The sequence below is a fragment of the Mandrillus leucophaeus genome, unplaced genomic scaffold (genome assembly GCF_000951045.1).
Source record: "Mandrillus leucophaeus isolate KB7577 unplaced genomic scaffold, Mleu.le_1.0 Scaffold673, whole genome shotgun sequence".
NCBI classification, from domain to species: Eukaryota; Metazoa; Chordata; class Mammalia; order Primates; family Cercopithecidae; genus Mandrillus; species Mandrillus leucophaeus.
In genome coordinates this window covers 928,025-943,231 of record NW_012107286.1, presented here as the reverse complement: position 1 = coordinate 943,231, position 15,207 = coordinate 928,025, and the positions used below count along the sequence as shown (strand labels likewise).

General features: G+C 35.7%; 1 protein-coding gene across 1 annotated transcript in view; it reads right to left on the bottom strand.

Moving 5' to 3' along the window:
- The window catches only part of GPR158 (G protein-coupled receptor 158), a 456,131-nt gene that overhangs the window by 47,852 nt on the left and 393,072 nt on the right, over nucleotides 1-15,207 (bottom strand). The window lies entirely within an intron of this gene.

The window sequence follows — 15,207 nt, the reverse complement described above, 5'->3', positions numbered from 1 at the left end:
ATTCGCCAAATAAGTAAACATTGAACAAAATACTCTTAATGAATGGGTTACGGAAGAACCAAAGAGAAAATAGAAGATAAGCTGAGATAAATGAAAAAATAAAAACATATCCGAATTTAAGGATTGCAGCAAATGCAGTAACTTCAAATGCTTATATGAAGAAAGAAATACATTAAGTCAATAACCTTATCTTTTACTTTAAGGAACTAAAAATTGAACAGCAAATTTAATCCAGAACCAGCTGAAGGGAGAAGATAATATTAGAGTGAAAATAATTGAAATATAGAGTAGAAATACAGCAGAGACAATAAAAAAAAAATCTAAGTTGGTTCTTTCAGAAGATAAACAAAATTAACAAACCTTTAGTTAGACTGAGCAAGAAAAAAAGACTCATTAGAGTCGGGAATGAAAGCGAGATATTTCTACTGACTTTATGTAAATAAAAAGAATTATAAGACAATACTATGAATGGTGAATTTTGTTATGTGAATTTTACCTCAATACAAAATATACAATGGTTCTCTTTCTTGCACACACACAAAAAATTTCTTCTGCACCCTCCTGAACACTGCAGACCCAGGCTCTTGTAGCCCCAGGGTATCTGCAGCCATCTGGTTGTTGTTCTCCTCCCATATATGAGATTCAGCAGGCTTGAAACCTGGGCTGTGCACTAATTTGTTACCTGCAGTATGACTATTTTAAACTTATGTGCACCCTTCCTTATTCATCAGAGTTCATTGTGCAATCTTAGATCTGTAAGAAAGGACTGAAGAAATGTGATAATATATCATGGTTGATTCCCTTAAATACAGGCCAACAATGCTGAATGAACTCAAATCAGGCCTAAATGTTAACTAAGCATAAACACCTGTTCCCTAAACCACTCCTTTTGAAGCCTTTTCAGCTGTAATAATATTGCAAATAAAGGACATTTGATGGCCATTGGGTGCTTGTGCTCCAAAAATGTTTAGTTTTGAAAAGTTTGGTATAAAAGCTTACAGAGAAACAGTTTTAAATATGGATACTATTGCTTCCTCCCCCACTGCTTTCCCTACTCCCAGCTTAACTACAGAAAGATATTTCAAACAATAAGCAGATGGTCAATTATTCTGAAGATCAAGAAGAAACCAGATTATTGAGTTTGGGAATTACATGCTTGTTTATCTCCTTATATCCAGAGTAAATATGAATTCTAGGACCATGGTCTTCCAGGTACCTGTTAGAAGAAATTCTGTCCTTATATCTCAATTATCTAGCACTGATTAATCAGCAGGAGTAATTTTCATTCCAGGATTATTTTTTAAAAATGTAATGTTTTACTATTTAACATTTTGGTATTCGAGAACATGATTTCAGATAGACTATAAAAACAAAATTATTACAGATGGTTGCCTAATAGCATCATTACTTAAATGAGCAATTTTACTACAGTCTCAATAGGGAAACATTGCTAATTGCATCACAAAATTGCACGGTTTTGTAGATAGAAAATATCTAAAATGACACCATCTTAATGTTAATATTTAAATCTTGATCTGCTCTTACTCTTAATTCAAGATTTAGTTTTTCTGGTCTAAAAAAGGCTTTTCTCTAAACAAAAGTTAAGCACATAACTATTTCCTAGAGATATCACAAGGGAAAGCTTTTTGAATCTGTTTTCTCTGTAATCAAGATTGTCCCGACTGAAATGCGGTAGAAATGACTAACAGCAAAAATGTTTCTCTTTCCAAGGGAAGTTTCCATCTATTTTTATAAGACCTAATTGCTCTACTTTTGCAGGCTTTTTGGCATACTATTTAGATAAAGAATGGTACCAGACTACAGGGAACCACAAGAAGATGACAAAATGCTTTGTAAATATGAACTTCCCATTTAACTGGTGTGATCACATTTACAAAAAGACAAAATATCTACTTAATTCTCAAAGCCTAGTTGCACATTAATATCTTTATGTATTTTAGGTGTTATAAAAGAAGTGCTAAAAATAATATTTTTAAAAATCCTGCTTACCATTGCATTCACCTTAACCTTAACCCACAGTAAAATACACAAATAGGGGCTGCAACCACAAAAGTAATTCAGGAGGTACACTGCGTGAGTACATAACAACTGCCGAGTTTGACTGCTCATATTTATAGCTGGTTAGATAGTATTATTAATATTGAAGTAGAATAACTTTCAGTCGCTGTCACTGAAACTTTTGGAAACTAATTATAACGTGCTATTGTGATTACTCTTTGGTTGTTGTACAATTTAATTGTTTTCCCTTTGCACATCACTATATTAAAAACTCTTGACTTAAATTTCCTTGCAGGTCCCAAAGTGCCTCCCACACCACCTTGCCTATCATAGATCAGAAGAGTTACATATTGTGACAAAGGCTCATCTACTTTTTAGTGCAGATTGATTCCTCCATTAAAACTGTGATACATGGTCAAAGTATAAAACTATAACCAAATAGAAAGAAATTAATACCATCTAAACAGCACTAGTTATATATAAACACTGTTAGCTCTTGGGTGGATTTTACTCTCTAGTATTTTTTCTATACATACATAAAATATTTTATAACATTAGGATTATATCATTTATGTTATGCTTTTCTCATATAATATGGTTTCCTGAGCATTCTCTAACAGTCTATCTTTGTAAACAACATGATCTTTGACAGCATATACCATTTACTTAAATCATTTATTATAAGCCACACTCTAACAAATATTCTTGCAGGTAAATCTCTGTTCACACCTTTGATTTTTTCTCTTTAGATTTCAAAAAGTAAAATAACCTAGCTTTTAAGAAGCTCTTGATACACATTGCTGCATATTTCAGATGAGCTGTATCAATTTACACTCTGTCCAGCATACGAGAGTGTCTCACCCCACTGAATACTTACTATTATTGACAATTATAATTTTATTTTTTAAAGAAAGTATTCTTATTCAAATTTGTGAAAAATTGCACTAAATGTTTTCGCCCTGCTTACATTATTAGTTTCATTGAACACTTTTAAAAATGTGCTTTTTGGTCAATGGTTCTTCTTCTTTGGGTTGTCTGTTCACATCTTTAGCCATTTTTCCCCCTGTTGTTCTGTAACTGCGCTTTCTCAGATGCTAGCCATTAAATCCACATGGAGCGGGCTGGTGTTAATTCACTGACCCGGGAAGCTGTGCCTGCCTGGCCATTGAACACCTGTCTGGATTTACATGTGTCGTAAGGGCCAAATGTGCACAAGGTCTTGAAGACTTATCCAAATCAAGAATATAAAATATTTTATTAATTAGTGCTCTTATTACATGTTGGAATGGCAATATTTGGAATATGTTGGGTTAAGTAAAATATATCATTAAATTTAATTTTCACCTGTTTCTTTTTAATATGGCTAGTGAAAATTTAAAATTATATATGTGACTCACATTTATGCCTTGAGCTATATTTCTATTGAACAGCACCAGTCTAAAAATATACTACAGCTATTTCCCAATTTATTGTTTGCCTTTTAATTTTATTTATTTTTTTGCCAGGCAGGAGTTTAAAATATTTATGTAATCCAATCAACTGACATTTTATTATTTTTCCGTTTCCCAACCTGAAATAAATTAAATATCAATCTGTAATTCATCTTTTCACTCTTTTTTTGCATTTAGTTTTATGATTTATTGAAATTCTAGTAGATTAAGATGAGAATCAGAGGTAGCATTTTTCTAGAAATACAGCTAATTTGCTAATCCTAACTTGTTGAATTGGCCATTGCTGTTACCCCATTATCTGGGGACGCTCTCTTTACCATACAGTTAAATCTTCCGGAATAAAGGTCTGTTGGGGACTGTTTGCCTTGTCCTTTTGATCTATCATTTTTGTCTTTTGAATATCATTTTTGATAATACCTTGGAATATCTATAATCTCATCCTGTTATATTTCTGCAACTGTTTTTAGTGCTTCTTTATTCTTAAAGATGAACGTTGAAATTATTTTAATTTCTATCATTTGGCTTATCCATTCAACAAATACATATTTAGCACTAATTTTTCCCAGCAAAACTGGGTTATTACTGTGTTGTAAAAATGCTTTATATATTATAGATACTAGACCCTTATTGGATATATGATTTACAAATATTTTCTTCCACTTAGTGGGATCTCTCTGTCCCAACTCTCTTGATATTGTCCTTTGATGCACAAAATTTTCAATTTTGATGAAGTCCAATTTATCTATTTTTTCCCTTGTTACTTGTGCTTTTGGTATCTCTCCAAGGTTATGAATATTTATATCTATGATTCCTTCATACTAACAGCTTTATGGTTTTAGCTCCTACATTTAGGTCTTTGATCCATTTGGAATTAATATTTGTAGTAGATGGTACAAGGCAGAGAGATCTAGTTTCATTCTTTTATCAAGGGATATCTGACTGTACCTTCTTGTGGATACCCAATTCTTCCAACATCATCACTGAAAAGACTACTGTTTCTCTATTGAATTGTCATGGCATCATTATCAAAAATCAATTGACTGGAAATGTATGGGTTTAGCTTTTGAGTTTTAATCCTATTCCATTGATCTGTACATCTCTTCTTAGAACAGTACAACATTCTCTTGATGACTGTGTTGAGTCCTCCAACTTTGTTCCTTTTCAAGACTGTTTTGGCTACTCTGGGCCTTTTACATTTTTATATGAATTTTAAGATCAGCTTGTCAATTTCTGCAAAAAAGGCAGCTGAGATTTTGATATGGATTAGATTAATTTGGGGAGTATTGCATTCTTAATAATACTAAATCTTCAAAGCTATTAACAGGGATGTCTTTCAGTTTATCCATGTCTAATTTCTTTCAGAAGCATTGTGTAGTTTTCAGTGAATCTGTTTTGCAGTTCTGTTGTTAAATTTATTCCTACAAATTTGATTATTTATACTATTGTAAATGGATATTTTCTTAATTTCAGTTTCAGTTTATTGCTAGTGTGCAGAAATAAAATGGATTTTTGTATATTGATCTTGTCTTCTATGACATTGCTAACCTCATATATTAGTTACAATACTGTATTGGTGAATTTCTTAGGATTTTCTCCACAGAAGAACATGTCATCTGCCAACAGGATAACTTTATTTCTCTTTTCCATGTATATACCTGATATTTCTTTTTGTGGCCTAATTGCTCAGGTGAGAACTTTCAGGACAATGTTGACTACAAGTAGCAAGAGCTGCCATCTTTATCTTGTTCCTGATCTTAGAGAGGAAGCCTTAAGTCTTTCATCATTAAGCATGATGTCGGCTGTAGGATCGTTTTGTAAATGGCTTTTATCAAGTTGGGAAATCTCCCTTACATTCCTGGTTTGTTGAGTGTTTTCATCATGGGAGTGTGTATTTTTGTCAAATGCTTTTTTCTCCATCTGTTGAGATGATTATGTTTTTTTTCTTTATTATGTTAATGTGCTCTAGTGCACTGATTGATTTTTGTATGTTGAATCACGTTTGCATTTCTGAGCTAAATCTCAATCAGGATGTATAATCCCTTTATTAGAGGTTGCTGAATTCTGTTTGCTAGTAGTTTTTGAGATTTGTGTGCCTATATTCATAACAGCCATTGGTTTGTAGTTTTGTTTTCTTGTGATATATTTGTCTGGTTTCGTTATCATACTAATACTGGCCTCTTCTAATGAGTTGGGAAGTGCTGCCTCATCTTCTGTTTTTCAAAATGATTTGTGATGAACTGGTGTTAAATCTTTAATATACTTCATCAGTGAGGCTATCTAGTCCTGGGCGCTCTCGCTCGCTCACTCTGTGTGTGTGTATGTCTAAGTTTTTTGATTACTAATTAAATGTCTTGTTTGGGATCTGTTCAGATTTTCCATTTCTTCAAGAGTTATTTTCAGTGGTTTGTGTCTTTCTAGGAATACCTAGAATAGTTGTGTTTCTAGTATCATATTTCTTGTAAGTAAAACTCAGGTCTTTTGGACTGGACACATACAAATGCTGGGTGAGAAACATTTGAGTGACCAAAGGCCAGATGAGCCAATGACACATTAGAAGAAACAGAGGTGATACTAATACAAGCTTATCAGTAATCACATTTAAAAGGAAATAGTCTAAATACAGCAATTAAAATGTAGAGATTATCAGATTCGATAAAAAAAAGGTCCAACAATATGCTTCCTACAAGAAATGTACTTTAAAGACAAAAATAGGTCAAAAGTAAAATAGTGAAAAAAAATACCATGCTAACACCAAAAGGAAACTGGAGTGGCTATATTAGCACCAGACAGAACAGATTTCAGAGCAGAGAATATGGCAAGGGATAATGAAGGTCATTTCATAATAATAAAAGGTTCGATTCATGAAAAAGACATAACAATTCTAAATGTTTATGCATCTCAGAGTGAAACTTCAAAATACCTGAGGCAAAAACTGGAAGAACAGTGAAGAAAACAGACATATCAGAAATTTCCAACCCCTTTCTCAATAACTGATGGAACAAATAGAGAGCTAATGAGTAGGGATATCGAATATTTGAACAGCATTACCAAACAACTCCCAAACAGAAGAAAACGTTCTTCTCAAGTGCCCATGGAACATTTACCAAGATAGATCATATTCTGGGCTTCAAACAAGTCTCAATAAATTCAAGCAGACTTAAGTCACACAAGGTATGTGCTCTCACGACAATGGAATGAAATTGTAAATCAATAACAAAAGGTTCATGGAAAATCCCCCTAATATTTGGAAAATAAGAAATCACACTTCTAACTACCCTGTGGGTTAAAGAGAAATCAAGTTTGAAATTATTTTGAACTGAGTGGAAATAAAAACACAAATCAGTTGTTTTGGACTGAACATGTGCAAAAATGCTGGGTGAGGGGCAGCAGAGTAAGCAGAAGCCGGGTGGGCCTCTGGCACATGACAGAAATCATGGGTGTAGCCGTCCAAAACCAAGCCAAGACCCCGACTCTGGGCCCAGACAACAGCAGGCAGGTGTGACGGCAGGCAGGTGCTCCCAGTGGACAGCTTCAGGAGCAGAGAATCTCACCTTGACCTTTAAAGAAACCTGCCCCTCCCCTTTGTGCTGCCTGAAGTAATCTCACTTCCCACTCATTCTCTTACCAACTTCACATAGAGAAATATTTCCACTTGAGACTATACAAGATTTGAACGTAGAATTGCTAACAAAGAATATTAGAATAATAAAGTGTTTATCAGATATAGTCTGCTAAGTACTAATTCTGAATTACCAGATGGGTTTTTATTTATAATTTTAAAGTTGGTTAGAACACACACTCACATGCGCGCACACACATATAACAAGTTGAAACCATAACAACTCGGGCAACAAAAAATCTTGTGTTTCAGATGTGGCACACAGCTCTTAAACTACATATTTTAACCAAGCCTCTTTTCAGAAATCTAGACATAAAATAGTAATGCTGTAATTAGAAATTAGAACATGTATATACATATTTTTTAAAAAGAGAAGCTCCAGATTGAAAAGCTTTGAACGTAGATGTTAAATAAAGTGTATTTCAAAGTCATGTGTCATACAACAAAGCAAGTAGGACATCTGCAGATGGACAAAATAAGTAAAGCTTTAAGTCTCCTTAGTTCTGAGTGAACTACATTCTTATTTTATTCATATCCAATAGTTAATGTGTTCTGAAAGGAAGGACAATTAAAGTGATTTGGCTTTTGTTTCTATTTTTATTCAAATGGTACTCACTGATGTTAAAGATTTACATGAATACAGACCTCTAGTTAATAAAACATGTCTTGTCAATATGCCTGTATTTCCCAAATCTCTTACTTCTATGAGTAGACTAAACATATTCATCTATAAACGGAGCTACTCACGGCAGAAATCCCTGATTGGTTTCTGACAGTTAAATGTATACGCCAATCCAGTTAACAGCATTAGGCCATTTAGCTGGGGGCTTCTGCATGCCGGACAGGACAGTAGGATCAGAAGTTACTGGAGGCGGCAGGGTGGGGAGGAATGAGCAGAGGAAACTATCTCATCTTCTAGCCAGTTAGAGATTTTACAATTAAAGAATGACTCTTTGGAGCTTAGAAAGTTTCGTTCTTGTTTTCGTGGTTTCTGGAGGAGCCATTCCTAATGATAAGCTGTGTGCAAGATTCCAAGGGAGCTCCAGGTAGCTCCAGACAGACTGCAAGTACGCCAAGCAAGAGAAGATAAATGCAGGAAGAAGTGAGAGGTCACTGCCTACTTATTCCTCAGGCTTCAAGGGCCTCCCGTCTGTGCTTCCAAGCATATGAATGATGAGAATGACAAATATGTAGGGTTTGCAAAACTAAGGCCTGTAACTACACACAGTTTCTGAGATTTAGCTAGAACAGAAATAGCCCACAAATGGGTCTGGGCACCAGCACGGGTGTTTATGGTAGATTCCACACTAATGCTTTCTCGATTAATAAAATCATGAAGGAAATTTCTATTAAGAGCCAAAGGACTTTTGAGCTTTCCTGTTAAGTACCATTTAAAATGGTAAAAATGTCTTTAGGGAAACTAAATCTTCATCGCAAAAAGCCTAAGGTGGCACTTTAATAAACAGGAAAGGAGAAAGTCAAGTCAGGTCACTTACAAAACTTTTTTTTTCAATGTTTTTAAATTCTAGTATGACAGTTAGTTCCGAAAGATCATTTCAATCCTTAATCCTGTAAGCATTCATCTGGAGCATGTTAATTCTCTGTAAGATGTTTGGCTGTTCTACTGGTATATGCGAAGTGTGAGTGTATGAGGTAAGGCTTGGATATTTTCCAACTCACCCCTGCGGCTCGTGGACTTTCCTTGGCTTTCGAACTTGCTCAGCTTCCTGTCCAAATAGTACACTCACTGAATGGGAAAGAGACCATCCTCAGAAGCTTAAGAATGAGTCCCCTTTTTCTGGTGAATCCCGTGGTTGTTAAGAAATGTCGCTATGAGTAATTCTCCACTTGAAGATACTCTACATCCCAGAGTAGGCAGCCAGTAAAGACAGAAACCCCCATGAGTTCAGCAGAAAGGAGGGCCTGAAATCCATATCATTACCAGGATTCACATGGCAAGCTCTTTATATTTTCTAGTCAGAATGCAATGTTCACAGCTACGTGTTCAAAGGATGCTTTCTTGATGTATTATTTTGGCTGAGGTGGGAAACTGGCTAAAACCGTTTTGAAATTGCTTCATGTTAAAACCCTTGGGATCATGACTTAGGATCTTAAACACCATCCACCTGTGTGCTGGGTGTGGTCAATGGAAGAAAACTTTTATTAGAGGAATCTTCTGGATGTCAGAGGCATTTATATTTTGGCCTTCATAAATGAGGGTTAAGCAACACTGTTCTGTGGTCTGTTGAGGCAGATGAGTCTACACCCAATCAAGTCCAAAAACTGCACTTCAGGCATTTGCCTAAAACACCATCTTAAACTCTCTGTTGTCACCTAGTGGTTGTCACAAGCTAAGCTGCTTTTATATATCCTTATAAGAATACATAAAATAAAGAAATGTAAATATCTTCCAGTCACTTTTCAAACTTTACTAGGAAACAAACTAAAACATTTAAAATAGAAAACCTTCCCCAAAACTGTAAATATTTGGTGCTAATGAGGACAGTGAAGAAAAGAGTTAAGGGCTGTATCCAGAGCAAGGAGTACTGAATAATGCATGAAATGATAAATCCCAGGTCAGAGCCAGAAGATAGCTTTTCACAGCTTGCTTAAAAATTCACTTGAAACATAGTACCAAAAAAAAGTCTTTTTTTCTTGATTAGCCTTAGAAGAAGGAAAAGCCAAAGAGTCTTCAGAAACCATATTATAGGAAATAGGAAAATGTTCTTTTAGCATTAAGTTTTTCAATCTTTTTTCACCCCCTTTTCATTTCAAACACTTGCTCACTCTGCCTCCTGAAAATATACCTGGCTTTTCTGAGCGTAGAGATACTGCCTTCTCAAGTTTCTGTAAAAGAAAATTGCTTAGCAGGGGTTCTGTGAACCCACATATCGTGGGAATGCTAGATGTTCTTTTAGATCTGCCCCCCATCACCATATACTAAGTCAAACACATCCAAGGTTCCTGAAGGAAGTTCCTTCTTGTAAATAAACCTTCATCGTTTGTGCCTACTTCAGCTCTTTTTCCTTTATGATCCACATTGACTTAACTAAAAGCTGTACTCTTTCCTTTCTCTTTCCTTCCTTCCTTTCCCTTCCCTTTCTCTTTCTCTCCCTCTCTTTCCTTTTTCTCTTTCCTTCTTCCCTTCCTTCCTCTCTCCCTCTTCCCCTCCCTTCCTTTCTGTTTCCTTCCTTCCTTCCTTTCCTTCCTTTTTTTTTTCTTTTTCTTTCCTCTCTCTCAAATAGTTTCAGCTTCGAATAAATTACATTGCATGAATGGCTTGCCAGTGAGGTGGGGCTATGTGAGTGGTCTGCCTTGGGTGTAGGCAACAAGAGGACATTCTTCCAAATGTCTGTGAGAATTTAAGGCAATAATAAAGACAACTAAAAGCTGGTCTTTTTATAATCACCATATACTGGTGATTCTAAACAATGTCAGTGATAAAAAACAAAATACACCATTCTAAAGGGACAGGCCTCTTCACCCTGAACCCCAACTTGGTGCAACTGTGTTTCTTTGTTAATAAACAAGGGACCCTTTTATAATTTTCCTTTGGATTATTATAGTAGTCTTTGGCCATATGACTCTCAAATGTGGGGAGAGACCACCGTAGAAAAAAGTGGGAGATTTGGTAAAAGTGAACAAAACCATTATGTTCTCATCTCAGACTAACAGTATTTATTAAATGAAAATAGTATTTATTTTCATTTCTGGTGACAGAGTGTGACCCTGTTCCTCTTTCATGCTTCAAGTCTTCAGTGCTACAGGAATTCTATAAATACTACAATCAATTAATAAGAGACCCAGGTTATAAGAGGAAGAAGTATCTAATAATTCCACTAAGCCAGAAGGGAAATGGCTGAAATAAAACCAAAACTCAGATCTTTACTGTCTATCCTATCCTCAAGGGACTATAACAGTCATTTCACAAATCAGTACTCATAATTTCCTGAGAATTTTCTGCCTTTGGAGGTATGGTTTACTTTTAATTTTTTAAAACCTTGAAATGAAAAGTGGAATTCCTATAAAAATGAAGCTATGGTATTCAAAAGGCATTATCCCTTAGCTTGGGCTACTTTGATCCCTCAAACTACCCTGGGTCAGCTCCTTTCAAAGCCAGATTCTTTAGCTTTCCCGTCAATAGGTGACATTCCCCCTATCCTTCCAATGAATCCCCTTTTCGCTTAATTTAGCCATAATCCAGTTCTGTTCAGCCAAATCCATTTGGTTCTGTGCAGCCATAACCCATTTTGTTTACAACCAAAAAACCCTACTTGACATATTTGCCTACATTCAAATTATACTTAGTTCCTATAACTTTACCATCTTAAAGTTACTAAACGTTAAACCATCTTACAGATGAGAAAACTAATTCTCAGATGTTAATTTATTCTTTGTTGTATAAATAAGTAATGGCAGAATTGAAGTTCCAATTTGGATTTGTCAGGATTTATGTCTTTCCTCTCTATCATGTCACCACAAAAGTTAGACATCTCTCCTTCAGGGCCACATGTTTCTTGACTCTAGAAGACCACCTAGAGTCAAAACCACCCTTTGCAGCTTCATTCACTAGAACCATCCACCCATTCATTCATTAATTCAACAAATATCTCAATACATAATATGAGAAAAATACAGCACTAAATCTGGGGAGCGTAAAGCTGGTTCAGCTCGTCCTTCCTTCAGGTTGTTCACATTTCTATGGGATGCTGATTGTTCAGTTTATAGATGTAAACAATGTTGGGATCAGTTAAATTTAAGCAATATAGAATAATATAATAGTAAAGCCATCTGGTTCACAGAGGATAAGAATGATTCAGCTCATTACATTAGCAATAGTTTCAATTTAAGCCTTTGGTGGAGAAACTCTCTTCACTGCAATGACTTCTAGAGATACAAAGTCAGAGGGAAAATAGTTTTAATTTTGAATAGTTTTAATTTCGTTTTTTAAAATAAAAGAGATAATGTTATAACACAGTTTCCCAAATTCCAATCATTTGCACACTAGTGTCAAGATTTCTGCTGTATTTGTGTATCAGCTATTAATTTCTTTAGTTAAATTTATATTTATTGTTTTAAAATATTTAAAGGAAGCTTTATATCACTACCTTATCACTATCTAGTGATAGTCAAACTTTAAATAAATAGAAAATAACTATAAAAATAAATGCAATGAACAAAAGATAATCTTAGGGAGACAGCATTGCAGGGAAAAGCTCTGAAACTGAAGCCTGATCTGCTCCTCATTGCAAAGGAACATTGGCAACTATTCGGCAAGTGTTAAAGTCCTAGTAGTTTCCAACTAATCTTTCTTCTGAAAATAATCAGAAGGATTGAAGAAGAACCTGCATGGAAGTAATTTTCTCATTAAATGATTCAGTGCCACTGAACACTGGGTTCACATCCCCCTAAACATCCTCTCGCAGACCACCGTGTTATGTGTTCCAGACACTTGGAGACATGCTGAGGTAGAGAGCACAGTAAGTCAGGGGAATATGAATGGGTTATGTGTGGAGAGAAGGACGGGAAGCAGCTTTCAGGGCTGCATCTGACATTTTTCATTCATTCATCTACTCATATGTATTAAACATGTCCCATGGGTCTGTTATTTGTGCTGAGTGCTGGGGATTCAATAATGGTATCATTCTCACTACAAGGAGAAAGTAAAAGAAAGTGAAGGCAATTAAATAAGAAAACTATAAGGTACCATAAGTATTATAATAGAGGACCCACTAGATACTAAATGCTAGAGTAACAGGGACAGAGTTCATCTTCAAGTCTCAATAGGGCATCTATTCTTTCAGGGTTTCTAGAAGGCTTAGTGTCCACATGGGCTGTGATTGATTTCTCATTTCCTTTGGTGAGCACCAGTTGGAAAACAGCTATCACATAAGCAATGGAAACCTAGAAGGTAGTTGAAGAAAGAAGGATGCCGGAGGGAAGTGTGCTGTGATGTGGATAGAATACAGTGAGAGTCAGGGAGAACATTAAAGACTGGTCTAATCTCTCCTTTTGTAGGAAACAGAAGCCTATGATTTATTAGAGTTAGAGGCTAAATTGGGATTTAAATAGGATCTTCTGAAACCTAATCTAATATCCTTTGTACTTTACCACATATGTAAGAAGGGAATCTTGAGAGTCAAACACATTGACTTTTTTTTTTTTCCAAAAAGGTAAAAGGGTAATCTAGAGCATTCTCAATAATTAAGTACCAAAAGAGAAAAGAAAAATGAAAATACAATTTCTTATGTGGTAGACAGTGTAATTAAACCACAGTATGACCCATATTAGGAGATTTTTATTCAGAAACATGTATGGCCAGACTAGCATGAACACATGAATGGCTTACTATGGTTATCGAAACAGCTTTAAAGCTGATGAGTACAAAGGGTTTTCTTTACAGGGATACAGTTTTACCCTGCAGGGAAAGTTTATTGTTTATCTCCTATGCTCTTTGGCACCACTTCATTGAGACTTTCTTTAAACTTGGAGAAAGGAGGCAAGGGAAAGCCCTGGAATAATTTCCAGCCATTCCCAGCCTTTGTAGATAGGTAGTTTATTTTATTGCTTTTCCCCTCACCCAATATTTAGGTGGTTTTAGAACTAAGTATTAGGGAACTTACGGCATTCTCCATTTTCCGAGGTTGATAATCACTGAAGCACACTGGTTAAGGAGAAAAGCCAAAAGCACTATTTTCTGAACTTCACCCATCGAATATCAGCAGGATTACCTTGGGGCATGGAACTTGGGAATGGAGGACAGTAGTTTTTGTCAAATAAGTGTGTTTCTCTATGGGACTCTGGCCACTCTGGTTGTGTATCATTATTTCAGCAGTATTACCTTTGTATTCCTTCCTGTTCTGAACTATACTGTTTCATATTTTAAACTTATTAGGAACTAACCCTTTCCATAACCAATGACACATTTTATTGAAGCATCTTGTTCAAGTAATTCAGTTGTATCAAATATTTCCCTGAAGAATCCAAAGATGTCACCTTGAAAGTGAAAAATATACAGTATCTTGAAATTGAGTCATTTAAGTGGTCGGCGCAGCTAACAATTATGTGCTAAGCTAATCACTTTGATCCTTCCATGAGAACGACGATGAATAAAATATATATACCTGTGAAGTTTGAGAGTGACAGTTCCGTAAACAGTAGCAAAACCGAGAAGACGGACCCATCTTAGCAGAATACAGCGAAATGTGCTTGGCTCAAAGTACAAAATAACAACCTGTGGGATGAAAACAGAAAGAGACCTTCAGGATCAACTGATGACCCACAGACCCAAGTCAATATCTCATAACCTGATGTTTCATACATATGAATTTTGATATAAGCATATACCCATCAGAATAATTATTTAAAATACTATTTTGACCATTTATTGTCCGGACCAAAGAAATACAGAGTCTCCCTACTGCTTATTAAATAAAATCTAAATTCTTAAAATCTAACTTCTAGAAGTTTCCATCAACTGTCTCTAAGTCTTCAGTGTATGTCCAAACTTACCTCTCTTTATTGTCCAAAATGAGCAAGCAAGGATAGTACCGTTGCCACTCTCCCCCAGAGCCCCTTGTTCCCATCTTCACACTTCTGGCAATCCCTTTCCCCCGTCTGACACAGCCCTGAGACTGCTATGTTGTACTGCATCTTGCAAACAATCTACCACTTCATATTTACTACTTGGCTCAATTACTTCACTAATTCCATACTCTCTCACTCCAGAGTTTTCGTTCAACAAATATTAATTAAGCATTTACCACGAGCCAGGCACTGTGCTGGGTGCTGCCGATACAAGATACAAAGGCCAGGAAGAGGGCGAAAAGAGACATGGAAATAGGAAATTGCATTCAAGTAACGTAAGTACTGTGATAAATATTTCTGCAATTTCAGTGGGACCACAAAGAAATGAGCGGCCAATTCCAGCGAAGAGTGAACAGATACGTGCAAGACACTCTACTACTTTTCATATGCTACTGGGCAGTTTTGAGTGAGTCCTTGTAGAATAAGAATTGGTTTGACCCTGCCTAAGAAACCTTGCAGTGTTAAAGGATTAATACTATTGAAGAGCACAGACTCAATCTTCGCTGAAGCAGCTGCTGAACTGTTTCTGCT